Below are 17,494 nucleotides of genomic sequence, written 5' to 3' on the forward strand. Positions count from 1 at the left end.
GCACAAGCTTGCAAAGTGGTGCTCTTGGTAATCCTGATTTCAGAGACTTAGCATTTCCACAAAGTCCTTGAGCTTTTTATCTCATATTGCCATATGTTCATGTTGTTTCCTAGTGATCCGTGCCTCTTTTGAGGATGATCAGTAAGGATGTTTTGTTAATCTTGTAGTGATCTATCCATCCTTGTCTTTGTTTGCAATTATGGAGCACCCTAGCTTGAGTCAATCGAGCTCTACTTTTGCTACTTTGTGAATCTGGGCAGATTGTCAACTTGTTTGCAATTTTGTCGATAATGTTGTAGTTGATCCGTGCATGCTATGCTATTGTTCTTGCCATGTCTAGCTTGTATTTTGTGTCTTCTTGATGGGTGTATGTTTAGCTTGTCATGACTTGCTCTGTAGTGAGTGCATCGAGCTCGTAAACATGCCTACTTGAGTTATGTTTCAGCATGTGCCAGTTTTCACTAAGTCTGAGAACTGATTATGTTTTTGCCATGTTCACATGCTTGCAATTGTATTTTCTGATCCCTTTTGGCTACGGCGTCGAACCTCGGGAACCGTGTTCCCAGATCCAGATCCAAATTTTAGGGTTGACCCCGTTTTTTTCCCTAAGTCCCTAATTGTTTTGCTCATGTTCATAGCCTCGTAACTCTGCATCCGTAGCTCCGTTTTGGGCATATAGTATATCTAAATGTTCATCTCAGAGAGTACATCATTTCATTCCATTACATCATTTTCATTTGAGTTCATCTTGATGCCCGAAATGCTGTTAGAAGAAGGCTACTTGAGATATTTGTCAGATCTGCCATATGTTCATGTTGTTTCCTAGTGATCCGTGCCTCTTTTGAGGATGATCAGTAAGGATGTTTTGTTAATCTTGTAGTGATCTATCCATCTATGTCTTTGTTTGAAATTTTGGAGCACCCTATCTTGAGTCAATCGAGCTCTACTTTTGCTACTTTGTGAATCTGGGCAGATTGTCAACTTGTTTGTAATTTTGCCGATGATGTTGTAGTTGATCCGTGCATGCTATGCTATTGTTCTTGCCACGTATAGCTTCCATTTTATGTCTTCTTAATGGGTGTATGCTTAGCTTGTCATGACTTTCTCTGTACTGAGTGCATCGAGCTCGTAAACATGCCTACTTGAGTTATGTTTCAGCATGTGCCAGTTTTCACTAAGTCTGAGAATCAATTATGTTTTTGCCATGTTCACATGCTTGCAATTGTATTTTCTGATCCCTTTTGGCTACGGCGTCGAACCTCGGGAACCGTGTTCCCAGATCCAGATCCAAATTTTAGGGTTGACCCCATTTTTTCCCTAAGTCCCTAATTTTTTTGCTCATGTTCATAGCCTCGTAACTCTGCATCGGTAGCTCCGTTTTGGGCATATAGCATATCGAAATGTTCACCTCGGAGATTACATCATTTCATTCCATTGCATCATTTTCATTTGAGTTCGTCTTGATGACCGAAATGCTGTTAGAAGAGGGCTACTTGAGATATTTGTCAGATCTGCTGCTCCATTTAGCTTTTTGTCATTTTTGCCATGATTATTGTGTGCATGCTATGCCCATGAGTTCTACATATGTTTTGTTAAGGGTTTTGTCATCTTTCCAGAGGTGCAACCCATGTATTTTATTGATGTGTGTGGTGACTAGCACAGGCTTGCAAAGTGGTGCTCTTGGTAATCCTGATTTCAGGGGCTTAGCATTTCCACAAAGTCCTTGAGCTGTTTATCTCATATTGCCATATGTTCATGTTGTTTCCTAGTGATCCGTGCCTCTTTTGAGGATGATCAGTAAGGATGTTTTGTTAATCTTGTAGTGATCTATCCATCCTTGTCTTTGTTTGCAATTATGGAGCACCCTAGCTTGAGTCAATCGAGCTCTACTTTTGCTACTTTGTGAATCTGGGCAGATTGTCAACTTGTTTGTAATTTTGCCGATGATGTTGTAGTTGATCCGTGCACGCTATGCTATTGTTCTTGCCATGTCTAGCTTGTATTTTGTGTCTTCTTAATGGGTGTATGTTTAGCTTGTCATGACTTGCTCTGTAGTGAGTGCATCGAGCTCGTAAACATGCCTACTTGAGTTATGTTTCAGCATGTGCCAGTTTCCACTAAGTCTGAGAACTGATTATGTTTTTGCCATGTGCACATGCTTGCAATTGTATTTTCTGATCCCTTTCGGCTACGGCGTCGAACCTTGGGAACCGTGTTCCCAGATCCAGATCCAAATTTTAGGGTTGACCACGTTTTTTTCCCCAAGTCCATAATTTTTTTGCTCATGTTCATAGCCACGTAACTTTGCATCCGTAGCTCCGTTTTGGGCATATAGAATATCAAAATGTTCATATCAGAGAGTACATCATTCCGTTGCATTGTATCATTTTCATTTGAGTTCATCTTGATGCCCGAAATGCTGTTAGAAGAGGGCTACTTGAGATATTTGTCAGATCTGCTGCTCCATTTAGCTTTTTGTCATTTTTGCCATGATTATTGTGTGCATGCTATGCCCATGAGTTCTACATATGTTTCGTTAAGGGTTTTGTCATCTTTCCAGAGGTGCAACCCATGTATTTTTTGGATATGTGTGGTGTCTAGCACAAGCTTGCAAAGTGGTGCTCTTGGTAATCCTGATTTCAGAGACTTAGCATTTCCACAAAGTCCTTGAGCTGTTTATCTCATATTGCCATATGTTCATGTTGTTTCCTAGTGATCCGTGCCTCTTTTGAGGATGATCAGTAAGGATGTTTTGTTAATCTTGTAGTGATCTATCCATCCTTGTCTTTGTTTGCAATTATGGAGCACCCTAGCTTGAGTCAATCGAGCTCTACTTTTGCTACTTTGTGAATCTGGGCAGATTGTCAACTTGTTTGCAAATTTGTCGATAATGTTGTAGTTGATCCGTGCATTCTATGCTATTGTTCTTGCCATGTCTAGCTTGTATTTTGTGTCTTCTTGATGGGTGTATGTTTAGCTTGTCATGACTTGCTCTGTAGTGAGTGCATCGAGCTCGTAAACATGCCTACTTGAGTTATGTTTCAGCATGTGCCAGTTTTCACTAAGTCTGAGAACTGATTATGTTTTTGCCATGTTCACATGCTTGCAATTGTATTTTCTGATCCCTTTTGGCTACGGTGTCGAACCTCGGGAACCGTGTTCCCAGATCCAGATCCAAATTTTAGGGTTGACCCCGGTTTTTTCCCTAAGTCCATATTTTTTTGCTCATGTTCATAGCCTCGTAACTTTGCATCCATAGCTCCGTTTTGGGCATATAGCATATCAAAATGTTCACCTCAGAGAGTACATCATTTCATTCCATTGCATCATTTTCATTTGAGTTCATCTTGATGCCCTAAATGCTGTTAGAAGAGGGCTAGTTGAGTTTGTCAGATCTGCTGCTCCATTTAGCTTTTTGTCATTTTGGCCATGATTATTGTGTGCATGCTATGCCTATGAGTTCTACATATGTTTTGTTAAGGGTTTTGTCATCTTTCTAGAGGTGAAACCCATGTATTTTTGTGATGTCTGTGGTGACTAGCACAAGGTTGAAAAGTGGTGCTCTTGGTAATCCTGATTTCAGGGACAGCATTTCCACGAAGTACTTGAGCTGTTTATCTCATATTGCCATATGTTCATGTTGTTTCTTAGTGGTCCGTGCCTCTTTTGAGGATGATCAGTAAGGATGTTTTGTTAATCTTGTAGTGATCTATCCATCCATGTCTTTGTTTGTAATTATGGAGCACCATAGCTTGAGTCAATCGAGCTCTACTTTTGCTACTTTGTGAATCTGGGTAGATTGTGAACTTATTTGCAATTTTGTCGATGATGTTGTAGTTGATCCGTGCATGCTATACTATTGTTCTTGACATGTCTAGCTTGTATTTTGTGTCTTCTTAATGGGTGTATGCTTAGCTTGTCATGACTTGCTCTGTAGTGAGAGCATCGAGCTCGTAAACATGCCAACTTGAGTTATGTTTCAGCATGTGCCAGTTTTCACTAAATCTGAGAACTGATTATGTTTTTGCCATGTTCACATGCTTACAATTGTATTTTCTGATCCCTTTTGGCTACGGCGTCGAACCTCAGGAACCGTGTTCCCAGATCCAGATCCAAATTTTAGGGTTGACCCCGTTTTTTTCCCTAAGTCCCTAATTTCTCTTCTCATGTTCATAGCCTCGTAACTCTGCATCCGTAGCTCCGTTTTGGGCATATAACGTATGAAAATGTTCATCTCAGAGAGTACATCATTTCATTCCATTGCATCATTTTCATTTGAGTTCATCTTGATGCCCTAAATGCTGTTAGAAGAGGGCTACTTGAGATATTTGTCAGATCTGTTGCTCCATTTAGCTTTTTGTCATTTTGGCCATGATTATTGTGTGCATGTTATGCCTATGAGTTCTAGATATGTTTTGTTAAGGGTTTTGTCATTTTTTCAGAGGTGCAACCCATGTATTTTTGTGATGTCTGTGGTGACTAGCACAAGGTTGAAAAGTGGTGCTCTTGGTCATCCTGATTTCAGGAACTTAGCATTTCCACGAAGTACTTGAGCTGTTTATCTCATATTGCCATATGTTCATGTTGTTTCCTAGTGGTCCGTGCCTCTTTTGAGGATGATCAGTAAGGATGTTTTGTTAATCTTGTAGTGATCTATCCATCCATGTCTTTGTTTGCAATTATGGAGCACCCTAGCTTGAGTCAATTGAGCTCTACTTTTGCTACTTTGTGAATCTCGGTAGATTGTCAACTTATTTGCAATTTTGCCGATGATGTTGTAGGTGATCCGTGCATGCTACGCTATTGTTCTTGACATGTCTAGCTTGCATTTTATGTCTTCTTAATGGGTGTATGCTTAGCGTGTCATGACTTGCTCTGTAGTGATAGCATCGAGCTCGTAAACATGCCTACTTGAGTTATGTTTCAGCATGTGCCAGTTTTCACTAAATCTGAGAACTGATTATGTTTTTGCCATGTTCACATGCTTGCAATTGTATTTTCTGATCCCTTTTGGCTACGGCGTCGAACCTCAGGAACCGTGTTCCCAGATCCAGATCCAAATTTTAGGGTTGACCCCGTTTTTTTCCCCTAAGTCCCTAATTTTTCTTCTCATGTTCATAGCCTTGTAACTCTGCATCCGTAGCTCCGTTTTGGGCATATAAAATTGCATGATTTTCATTTGAGTTCATCTTGATGCCTGAAATGCTGTTAGAAGAGGGCTACTTGAGATATTTGTCAGATCTGCTGCTCCATTTAGCTTTTTGTCATTTTTGCCATGATTATTGTGTGCATGCTATGCCCATGAGTTCTACATATGTTTTGTTAAGGGTTTTGTCATCTTTCTAGAGGTGAAACCCATGTATTTTTGTGATGTCTGTGGTGACTAGCACAAGCTTGTAAAGTGGTGCTCTTCGTAATCCTGATTTCAGGGACTTAGCATTTTCACAAAGTCATTGAGTTGTTTATCTCATATTGCCATATGTTCATGTTGTTTCCTACTGATCCGTGCCTCTTTTGAGGATGATCAGTAAGGATGTTTTGTTAATCTTGTAGTGATCTATCCATCCATGTCTTTCTTTGCAATTATGAAGCACCCTAGCTTGTGTCAATCGAGCTTTACTTTTGCTACTTTGTGAATCTGGGCAGATTGTCAACTTGTTTGCAATTTTGCCAATGATGTTGTAGTTGATCCGTGCATGCTATGCTATTGTTCTTGACAATTCTATCTTGCATTTTGTGTCTTCTTAATGGGTGTATGCTTAGCTTGTCATGAGTTGCTCTTTAGTGAGTGCATCGAGCTCGGTAACATGCCTACTTGAATTATGTTTCAGCATGTGCCAGTTTTCACTAAGTTTGAGAACTGATTATGTTTTTGCCATGTTCACATGCTTGCAATTGTATTTTCTGATCCCATTTGGTTACGGCGTTGAACCTCGGGAACCGTGTTCCTAGATCCAGATCCAAATTTTAGGGTTGACCCCGTTTTTTCCCCAAGTGCATAATTTTTTTGCTCATGTTCATTGCCTCGTAACCTTGCATCCGTAGCTCCGTTTTAGGCATATAGCATATCAAAATGTTCACCTCAGAGAGTACATCATTTCGTTCCATTGCATCATTTTCATTTGAGTTCACCTTGATGCCCGAAATGCAGTTAGAAGAGGGCTACTTGAGATATTTGTCAGATCTGCTGCTCCATTTAGCTTTTTGTCATTTTTGACATGATTATTGTGTGCATGCTATGCCCATGAGTTCTACATATGTTTTGTTAAGGATTGTGTCATTTTTCCAGAGGTGCAACCCATGTATTTTTGTGATGTCTGTGGTGACTAGCACAAGCTTGCAAAGTGGTGCTCTTGGTAATCCTGATTTCAGGGACTTAGCATTTCCACGAAGTAATTTAGCTGTTTATCTCATATTGCCATATGTTCATGTTGTTTCCTAGTGATTCGTGCCTCTTTTGAGGATGATCAGTAAGGATGTTTTGTTAATCTTGTAGTGCTCTATCCGTTAATGTCTTTGTTTGCAATTATGAAGCACCCTAGCTTGAGCCAATCGAGCTCTACTTTTGCTACTTTGTGAATCTGGGCAGATTGTCAACTTGTTTGCAATATTGCCGATGATGTTGTAGTTGATCCGTGCATGCTATGCTATTGTTCTTGACATGTCTAGCTTGCATTTTGTGTCTTCTTAATGGGTGTATGCTTAGCTTGTCATGACTTGCTCTGTAGTGAGTGCATTGAGGTCGGTAACATGCCTACTTGAGTTATGTTTCAGCATGTGCCAGTTTTCACTAAATCTGATAACTGATTATGCGTTTGCCATGTTCACATGCTTGCAATTGTATTTTCTGATCCCTTTTGGCTACCGCGTCGAACCTCAGGAACCGTGTTCCCAGATCCATATCCAAATTTTAGGGTTGACCCCGTTTTTTTTCCCTGTCCCTAATTTTTCTTCTCATGTTCATAGCCTCGTAACTCTGCATCTGTAGCTCCGTTTTGGGCATATAGTATATCAAAATGTTCATCTCAAAGAGTACATCATTTCATTCCATTGCACGATTTTCATTTGAGTTCATCTTGATGCCTGAAATGCTGTTAGAAGAGGGCTATTTGAGATATTTGTCAGATCTGCTGCTCCATTTAGCTTTTTGTCATTTTTGCCATGATTATTGTGTGCATGCTATGCCCATGAGTTCTACATATGTTTTGTTAAGGGTTTTGTCATCTTTCCAGAGGTGAAACCCATGTATTTTTGTGATGTCTGTGGTGACTAGCACAAGCTTGCAAAGTGGTGCTCTTCGTAATCCTGATTTCAGGGACTTAGCATTTCCACTAAGTCCTTGAGCTGTTTATCTCATATTGCCATATCTTCATGTTGTTTCCTAGTGATTCGTGCCTCTTTTGAGGATGATCAGTAAGGATGTTTTGTTAATCTTGTAGTGCTCTATCCGTCAATGTCTTTGTTTGCAATTATTAAGCACCCTAGCTTGAGCCAATCGAGCTCTACTTTTGCTACTTTGTGAATCTGGACAGATTGTCAACTTGTTTGCAATATTGCCGATGATGTTGTAGTTGATCAGTGCATGCTATGCTGTTCTTGACATGTCTAGCTTGCATTTTGTGTCTTCTTAATGGGTGTATGCTTAGCTTGTCATGACTTGCTCTGTAGTGAGAGCATCGAGCTCGTAAACATGCCTACTTGAGTTATGTTTCAGCATGTGCCAGTTTTCACTAAATCTGAGAACTGATTATGTTTTTGCCATGTTCACATGCTTGCAATTGTATTTTCTGATACCTTTTGACTACGGTGTCGAACCTCGGGAACCGTGTTCCCAGATCCAGATCCAAAATTTAGGGTTGACCCCGTTTTTTTCCCTAAGTCCATATTTTTTTTGCTCATGTTCATAGCCTCGTAACTTTGCATCCGTAGCTCCGTTTTGGGCATATAGCATATCAAAATATTCATCTCAGAGAGTACATCATTTCATTCCATTGCATCATTTTCATTTGAGTTCATCTTGATGCCTTATATGCTGTTAGAAGAGGGCTACTTGAGATATTTGTCAGATCTGCTGCTCCATTTAACTTTTTGTCATTTCGGCCATGATTATTGTGTGCATGCTATGCCTATGAGTTCTACATATGTTTTGTCAAGAGTTTTGTCATCTTTCCAAAGGTGCAACCCATGTATTTTTTTGATGTGTGTGGTGACTAGCACAAGTTTGCAAAGTGATGCTCTTGGTAATTCTGATTTCAGGAACTTAGCATTTCCACTAAGTCCTTGAGCTGTTTATCTCATATTGCCATATGTTCATGTTGTTTCCTACTGATCCGTGCCTCTTTTGAGGATGATCAGTAAGGATGTTTTATTAATCTTGTAGTGATATATCCATCCATGTCTTTCTTTGCAATTATGGAGCACCCTAGCTTGAGTCAATCGAGCTTTACTTTTGCTACTTTGTGAATCTGGGCAGATTGTCAACTTGTTTGCAATTTTGCCGATGATGTTGTAGTTGATCCGTGCATGCTATGCTATTGTTCTTGACATGTCTATGTTGCATTCTGTGTCTTCTTAATGGGTGTATGCTTAGCTTGTCATGACTTGCTCTGTAGTGAGTGCATCGAGGTCGGTAACATGCCTACTTGAGTTATGATTCAGCATGTGCCAGTTTTCACTAAGTCTGAGAACTGATTATGTTTTTGCCATGTTCACATGCTTGCAATTGTATTTTCTGATCCCTTTTGGTTACGGCGTCGAACCTCGGGAACCGTGTTCCCAGATCCAGATCCAAATTTTAGGGTTGACCCCGTTTTTTTCCCCAAGTCCATAATTTTTTTGCTCATGTTCATAGCCTCGTAACTTTGCATCCCTAGCTCCGCTTTGGGCGTATAGCATATCAAAATGTTCATCTCAGAGAGTACATCATTTCATTCCATTGCATCATTTTCATTTGAGTTCACCTTGATACCCGAAATGCTATTAGAAGAGGGCTACTTGAGATATTTGTCAGATCTGCTGCTCCATTTAGCTTTTTGTCATTTTTGACATGATTATTATGTGCATGCTATGCCCATGAGTTCTGCATATGTTTTGTTAAGGATTGTGTCATCTTTCCAGAGGTGCAACCCATGTATTTTTGTGATGTCTGTGGTGACTAGCACAAGCTTGCAAAGTGGTGCTCTTGGTAATCCTGATTTCAGGGACTTAGCATTTTGACCAAGTCCTTGAGCTGTTTATCTCATATTGCCATATGTTCATGTTGTTTCCTAGTGATCTGTGCCTCTTTTGAGGATGATCAGTAAGGATGTTTTGTTAATCTTGTAGTGATGTATCCATCCATGTCTTTGTTTGCAATTATCGAGCACCCTAGCTTGAGTCAATCGAGCTCTACGTTTGCTACTTTGTGAATCTAGGCAGATTGTCAACTTGTTTGCAATTTTGCCGATGATGTTCTAGTTGATCTGTGCATGCTATGCTATTGTTCTTGCCATGTCTAGCTTGCATTTTGTGTCTTCTTAATGGGTGTATGCTTAGCTTGTCATGACTTGCTCTGTAGTGAGTGCATCGACCTCGTAAACATGCCTACTTGAGTTATGTTCCAGCATGTGTCAGTTTTCACTAAGTCTGAGAACTAATTATGTTTTTGCCATATTCACATGCTTGCAATTGTATTTTCTGATCCCTTTTGGCTATGGTGTCGAACCTCGGGAACCGTGTTCCCAGATCCAGATCCAAATTTTAGGGTTGACCCCATTTTTTTCCCTAAGTCCATAATTTTTTGCTCATGTTCATAGCCTCGTAACTTCGCATCCGTCGCTTCGTTTTGGGCATATAGCATATCAAAATGTTCAACTCAGAGAGTACATCATTTCATTCCATTGCATCATTTTCATTTGAGTTCATCTTGATGCCCTAAATGCTGTTAGAAGAGGGCTACTTGAGATATTTGTCAGATCTGCTACTCCATTTAGCTTTTTGTCATTTTGGCCATGATTATTGTGTGCATGCTATGCCTATGAGTTCTACATATGTTTTGTTAAGGGTTTTGTCATCTTTCTAGAGGTGCAACCCATGTATTTTTGTGATGTCTGTGGTGACTAGCAAAAGGTTGAAAAGTGGTGCTCTTGGTAATCCTGATTTCAGGGACTTAGCATTTCCACTAAGTCCTTGAGTTGTTTATCTCATATTGCCATATGTTCATGTTGTTTCCTAGTGGTTCGTGCCTATTTTGAGGATGATCAGTAAGGATGTTTTGTTAATCTTGTAGTGATCTATCCATCCATGTCTTTGTTTGCAATTATGGAGCAACCTAGCTTGAGTCAATCGAGCTCTACTTTTGCTACTTTGTGAATCTGGGTAGATTGTCAACTTATTTGCAATTTTGCCGATGCTGTTGTAGTTGATCTGTGCATGCTATGCTATTGTTCTTGACATGTCTAGCTTGCATTTTGTGTCTTCTTAATGGGTGTATGCTTAGCTTGTCATGACTTGCTCTGTAGTGAGAGCATCGAGCTCGTAAACATGCCTACTTGAGTTATGTTTCAGCATGTGCCAGTTTCACTAAATCTGAGAACTGATTATATTTTTGCCATGTTCACATGCTTGCAATCGTATTTTCTGATCCCTTTTGGCTACGGCGTCGAACCTCAGGAACCGTGTTCCCAGATCCAGATCCAAATTTTAGGGTTGACCCCGTTTTTTTCCCTGTCCCTAATTTTTCTTCTCATGTTCATAGCCTCGTAACTTTGCATCCGTAGCTCCGTTTTGGGCATATAGCATATCAAATGTTCATCTCAAAGAGTACATCATTTTATTCCATTGCACGATTTTCATTTGAGTTCATCTTGATGCCTGAAATGCTGTTAGAAGAGGGCTACTTGAGATATTTGTCAGATCTGCTGCTCCATTTAGCTTTTTGTCATTTTTGCCATGATTATTGTGTGCATGCTATGCCCATGAGTTCTACATACTAGATGACCCGTTGCGCCGATGGCGCAAAGGGCGGGAGCAAACCAAGCTTTGAAGGCATGCGAGTTAGAATATTTAGAGACCGGTAATCTTCAAACATAAGGAAAAAGTTCATAAGTAGCGAGTGCAACATTTCGGTGCCCAAACTCATCTGCACCCGGTCAGGAAGAAAAAATTCCATTTGTTTTAGTGGTAGAAAATTTATTGCGTGAGGTCCACTCCAATTTCCAGACCATTTCGACATCTAAGTAGCTCTCAGTTAAAAAGAGCAAAAAGGACAAACCGGGTAGTGCGTGAACAGTAAACTTTTTTATAGACCCTGAATTTGTTTTTTTTTTGCCAAAAGCTGCTCAGATGTTCAAATGGTTTGAAAATTAGAGCGGACCTCACGCATCAAATTATCTACCGTACAAAAAATGGATTTTTTTCAAATTTTTCTTGTATTTGTTTTTCAATCAACGCGGGTGCAGCTGAGCCTGGGCTCAGAAGTGAATTATCGATAAGTATCACTATATATTGCATTTATCGGTGTGGTGTTTTTCGAGCAACGATGCCGTTGGATTTGGCTCTGGTTTTTGTAGAGATGTCGCTTCTGTGCTTCATTTGTTGTGAAGGGTGCCACGTGCACTGTGGAGGGGAGAATGACAGATTGTTGTGGACTGGCGCTTCTCTTCAAGTTTAACTTACCGCTTCTCATGACCCTGACCCCGAAAAAAAGAAAAACTTACCGCTTCATTTACCAACTTTGACAGGTGCACCGCATAGAGCTCAAGGAAGTGCGTCAATCCAATAGTACATGGTGTAATCAGTGTGTGATTGCCGCTTGTAAAGTTAGCAACACATAAGTGAACACGGGTCACAATATTTCAGCTCCTGACAAATTGAAATTCCTAGAGGAAAGTCAGATAGGTGGATTTATTCTTGCCATTGTCTTACCTGATCTAAACACGCACTCAATGTTGTTTTAGATGGAATGCCTTCAGCATACATGATGGAAGACAGCTGCCACCGGCCCCCACTACTGAACCACCACGCCCACACGCGCCGGCAAACCCCTACCCCTTCACCTTTTCTCCTACTCTGCCCCGTTGCTTCCCTCACTTCATTTCCCTCCTAGATCCCCTTTCTCGTCCAGCCCGCCGGGGATGCCAGTCGCTGTTGCAACGTCAACCGGATGAATCGGCCGGATACACCAGCCCTCGGTCGGGATGGACGTCCACACCTCTGGCTCTGACATGCATGCCCGCTGGACACCGCCGGGAACCACCTCGTATTTCTGGTGCATTCTTGCTCCTAGTAGACTCCTAGCTTCATTAATGTTGCTCCTGTCGTCCCTTTAATGGTGATTCCAGGTGCCAGCGCGCAGGAACCTCTTGGACCGAGGCTGCCTTCTTCGGTTTCGTCGGTCGCCGCTGCGCTCATCCTCCTCACCGAACAACTCGACAGACCGTGATGGGCTCCGCGTTGTCCACGTCTCCCCTGGACCACGCCATGGGTCCCTCCTACTTATTCCTCAACGCTGACCGTCATTGCCGCTGTGTGGTGCTCGTTGCTCTGCTCCGCCTGACCTCGGCATTCAAAGCCATGGGTCCCTCCTAATTCTTCCTCGACGCTGATCATCATTGCCACTGTGTGGAGCTCGTTGCTCTGCTCCGCCCGACCTCGGCACTAACAGCAAGGTGAGAAATCGCCTCTGCATGTTGCTGGCTGCATGCTGCTGATGTTGTTTGCTGCTTGCTGCCGCTAGCTGCTTTGCTGCATTCTGTTGGCTGCTTGTTTCTTCATGTTGATGCTTGATGACGTTAGCCGTGACCTGCGTGCAGATGAGAGAAAGAGAGATTGATTAGCTATGAAGAAAGATGGCATATTCAGTACTGTTTAATTTACTTGCTTGTCACAATGTCAGACTAAGGCTGGACTTCCCTGTATATAAAAGTTTTCACTCTAACATTTGATTTATGAGGAAAATCACATAAAAGTGCTCAAACTTGTAAAATCCATAACAAAATCAAGCTTAGTCAGTCTAAAAGATGATGTACTTTAACAAAATGTCTTTAATTCTTTAAAAATTCACAACTTGCATTCTAAGACGCCCAAGAAAATTTTTGTTGCCAATTTCAGTAGCTTCATTTTCAACTTTCTGCGTGACATCTCATACAATTCATGCGCTCTACACATTTTGGAAATTAATGAATACTGATTTTTCTCTGTTTGCTTCTTTTCCAAGGTTTCTTCGTCGTTTCAATAGAGTCCGGCAACGAGGGGTGTTATGAGTTCGATCCGCAGCTTCATCAGGACGTTGACCAGCAAGGCAAGCATATGCTTGTTGACCCCATCTTATGTTTTACTTATGTTGAAGGATTATACTATCTTGTTGTTGTCCGTATTGGTTATCATGTCATACCTTTCTTTGCAATATCCATCTTTAGCTTTGTTTTGGCATGGCTAGGAGTTGATTGTTGTTCATGATCAGTGGGTCATGACATATATTAACTCCAGCAATTTATATTCGTCTTAAAATAGTATAATTATGATAAATTCAGACCATATTAACAAAACTCAAACTAAAAGATAAGCACCTCAACAGTTATGTTTCAAAATAGCAGCTCAAGCACATGTAACATTGAGAAGGATCTTTTGCTATTAATGGCATATGCTAACCTGCAGATGGACGGAAGCTTAATTCTAGTTCCATCTTCTCAACGTATTTATGTGCACATCAAGAATCCAACTGCAAAATTTGCATCCATGCATCATGAAGGCTAATCGCATATGAACTCAAAGAAAAAGTACTATCTAAAGAGGAACAGATGGGATTAAGTGAGAAATAGACCAAACCTTCTGGACCTGGCTAATCACATCTGAATTTATACAGAGATGAAAAGATTGCCCGTTCACTTATTTCTCCTACGGAAAAGAGCATCAATGGTTTTATATGTGCTTCCTGCTGCCTGGGCACTTTGTGGCACCTGGATAGATGGGGTCAAGTGAGAAATAAGTTAACGAGCAATCTTCCAATTATTTCCCAAAAAGCATGATACAAGTACGGAATACACACATTATCCAGTGTTAACGAGAGAAATAAGAATATCAGTTCCAGCTGGACAACGACATGGAAAAGAATTTTATTGGGTTCTCATTTCAAACACCGTAAACCTTCCAATCCCTCTAGGAGTTTCGGACTCCAGCTTCTGTAGCTCATGGCACCTGCCAAGGTTTCTTGCCAAGGGACAAAAAGGCTAGGGTGCCTGAATACTGGTCAGGCCTAGCAACTAGGTAGGAAGAAATTCTTCAGACGATGGTAAAACTAAATTTACAGCTAAGAAACATGGCGGCTTGCATCGGGACTTTCTCCTCTGGAGAAAGTTCAGCTCATATGGACAACTTATGGTCCACGTCAAAGGTACAACCTCTAGCAACTAATAAATTGAGATGAAAACAGAGTACCCATTGCAATATCAAGGAGTTCCTAGACCAAGTTTTATGTCTGTCTAACTTTCCTAGGTATCTTAATTAAAATAAATAAATGATCGCAAACCGAACAGATTGCCATCTTTTTCATGAAAGGTCAGGTGAGCAACCCCCAGCTCGAAAGACATAATTAGAACATGTTTGATGGAGAAGCTTATTAAGAAATAGTAGCATGGCAGCACCATGAGCATAGTGAAGGTAATAAATATGTATCAAAGAGCAGATGATCCTAACAACAGAAAACATCGGTTTGCATAAACAAATCAATGTATGAAAAAGCTCATGCCACTGCGACCATATCCTCACCCATATACAAAATATTTCACCAGTAACATTGCAAAATATAGCTAGAAAAATAGGATGTCTTCTAATGCTTCAACTCAACGAATGAAGGTGGAACAAGATCGCTGCAATACCATAGCTAGGAGGGAGGAAGGTCTAATTGTCGTGGACCGGAGTATTTACTCTGCCACACGGTTTGTGAGCGGAGAAGTGTGAGCAGTCCTCACAGTCATGACACCTACATCATCGATGCCATAGCAGACCTCACGCTAGCCTCGACAGGCCCTCTAACCTGCAGGTTGTACGAACAGCAGTATGTGCCGCAAGAAATTGTAACAAACAGGCCAAAAAATACAATGGGCAACTGACCGAGTGAGTGCATCTCCATAAAGACCTTTCAGGCAATCTTTTCTTGTAATTATGGCATTCTCACAAGGAAAACCTTGGCCTTGAACAGCTCCTCTATAATAACAATAGCATCAGCCTACAGGTTTAGCAATGTTATGTGCATTTAAGACATCTTCAATTGTTCAACAACAATAATGGCACTAAACAGAGGTAAACCTTATCTGAAGCGAGGCATACAGGGGAAAAACTCACCATAAAAGTTCATCTCCTCCAGCAAGAATCCTAGAAAAAGTAATTCTTAGTTTCCAAAGGCACCAACAGGATACAGAGAAAAAAAAGACATGCTAAAACAATGCCACTAAGCTATGAAAACTGCCATCCAAACAGCTACGCCAACCAGTATAAACATGTTACAGCAATTAGCTGTCTGCATATGAAATAAGGATCATCTTCGAGCAGCCTCAAGGAATAGCAACGCGCAACAAAACAGTAGATATTAAGTTATACATCTCAACTGCTTTCAACTTAGTAAATGATGTAAAACTAACCATGCCAATGAAGCAACAAAAAGTATTAGCTTTGTTACTTGACATGCAACCAACAAAAGTTAATTTGTCAGAGTGAAAAAAAATACTAACCGTAAAGCATGAATAAGGAAATTGTGTTATTGTGGTAATCAGAAGACACCTGAAAAGTAGTTATCCACCCAATTAGATAAAAGACCTTGATTTGGGTATACCTGCAATCAAACCTTTCAAAAACAATCGTTTGTTCTTGGTATGCACCATAAGCTATAACCAAATTGATCAACTAACCTCTATAGCTAACTATTTCTGTGAAATAATAGTAGCAAACTTTAACCATGGCACACATATATAAAAATGTGATGAGCAATAAGAAGGAAATACCAAAAATGTAAATTTCATGGATTGTAACCTCAAGTCAATAAACTAATCTTCAAAAGTGCTAACTGATGCCAATAAATTAACTACCACTATCCCCCCCCCCAGGAAATCCCCCAAACATTCAACAGAAACATCAAATTAGTCACCAAGATTACCCAAAAAGAAGTCATCCTAACTAACAAGGAGATGCATGGTAGGAGCCACGTACATGGCAGAGAGGCAGTGGATGAAGATGCAGGCGCTGTGTCAAAGGCGGCCATGGTGGCCTTGTCCACCACTCCTCCGTCCTGCTCCTTCACTTGCACCTCCGCCTCTGTCATCGCCACCGCCAGCGCAGGCCTATCCTTGGGCCCCTCCCCCTTGGCGGTCGGCTGCAGCTCTTCCTCGCCTAGATCCCTATGCTGTTGTTGGTGGTAGCAGGTGAGGCGACGCGGGAAAGCACAGATGCGTCATCGACGAATAAGAAAAAAAGAAGAGTACACACCGTACAGTTGCCCGACGCTGCTCACCTCAACAGCTCGACCGCCTCTGCTGCGCCGATGACGACACAGGAGGAGGCCGAGGTGAACGGACTTGCGTGGGCAGAGGACAAACGATGGGGTCGACGGTGCTCACCCCGACCCCATGGGATAGAGGGGAAGGGGTTATGGCGTCGGCGTCGGTGCTGGGAGAGGAGGCGGCGGCGGCGATGCTCGGAGAGGAGGCGGCGATGGCATCGGTGCTGGGCTGGGCGAGGAGGCGATGGCGGCGGCGCTGGGCTAGGCGAGGGAGAAAATAGAAGAGAGAGAGGAGGGAGTCACTCGTTTCTTTTAGGTTTTCACCGTTGGGGTGAATACTTTGGGTACTAATAAATTAGAAAATACCCACACGATTTGCTGAAGCCCCACCAAACAGGACACATCAGTCATGCACATAGAAGTGAAATGCATAAGTAAAGAAGAATGGACGGCTCAGCCTTTAACAGCGCTTTAAAAGGTACAATCTGCAATAGATCGTGCGAACGAGACGTAGCAGCGAACGCAATTCACCCAGGATGGCGGGTAGTCTAGCGTCATTTATATGTTCGATGTTTTGTTAAGGGTTTTGTCATCTTTCCAGAGGTGAAACCCATGTATTTTTGTGATGTCTGTGGTGACTAGCACAAGCTTGCAAAGTGGTGCTCTTCGTAATCCTGATTTCAGGGACTTAGCATTTCCACTAAGTCCTTGAGCTGTTTATCTCATATTGCCATATCTTCATGTTGTTTCCTAGTGATTCGTGCCTCTTTTGAGGATGATCAGTAAGGATGTTTTGTTAATCTTGTAGTGCTCTATCCGTCAATGTCTTTGTTTGCAATTATGAAGCACCCTAGCTTGAGCCAATCGAGCTCTACTTTTGCTACTTTGTGAATCTGGGCAGATTGTCAACTTGTTTGCAATATTGTCGATGATGTTGTAGTTGATCCGTGCATGCTATGCTATTGTTCTTGACATGTCTAGCTTGCATTTTGTGTCTTCTTAATGGGTGTATGCTTAGCTTGT

General features: G+C 41.4%; 2 long non-coding RNA genes across 2 annotated transcripts; both read right to left on the reverse strand.

Moving 5' to 3' along the window:
* Positions 1-12,389: 12,389 nt before the first annotated feature.
* Positions 12,390-13,950, reverse strand: LOC119331658. The gene is made up of 3 exons (XR_005160611.1): positions 13,807-13,950; positions 13,630-13,699; positions 12,390-12,781 (listed from the first exon to the last, which is right to left on the reverse strand). It is a non-coding gene; the product is annotated as an uncharacterized LOC119331658 (long non-coding RNA).
* Positions 13,951-14,862: 912 nt separating this feature from the next.
* Positions 14,863-16,284, reverse strand: LOC119334744. Its single transcript, XR_005161524.1, has 5 exons — positions 16,183-16,284; positions 15,708-15,756; positions 15,322-15,351; positions 15,091-15,183; positions 14,863-15,013 (listed from the first exon to the last, which is right to left on the reverse strand). It is a non-coding gene; the product is annotated as an uncharacterized LOC119334744 (long non-coding RNA).
* Between the last annotated feature and the right edge of the window lie 1,210 nt (positions 16,285-17,494).

Source organism: Triticum dicoccoides, chromosome 7A (assembly GCF_002162155.2).
Source record: "Triticum dicoccoides isolate Atlit2015 ecotype Zavitan chromosome 7A, WEW_v2.0, whole genome shotgun sequence".
NCBI lineage: Eukaryota > Viridiplantae > Streptophyta > Magnoliopsida > Poales > Poaceae > Triticum > Triticum dicoccoides.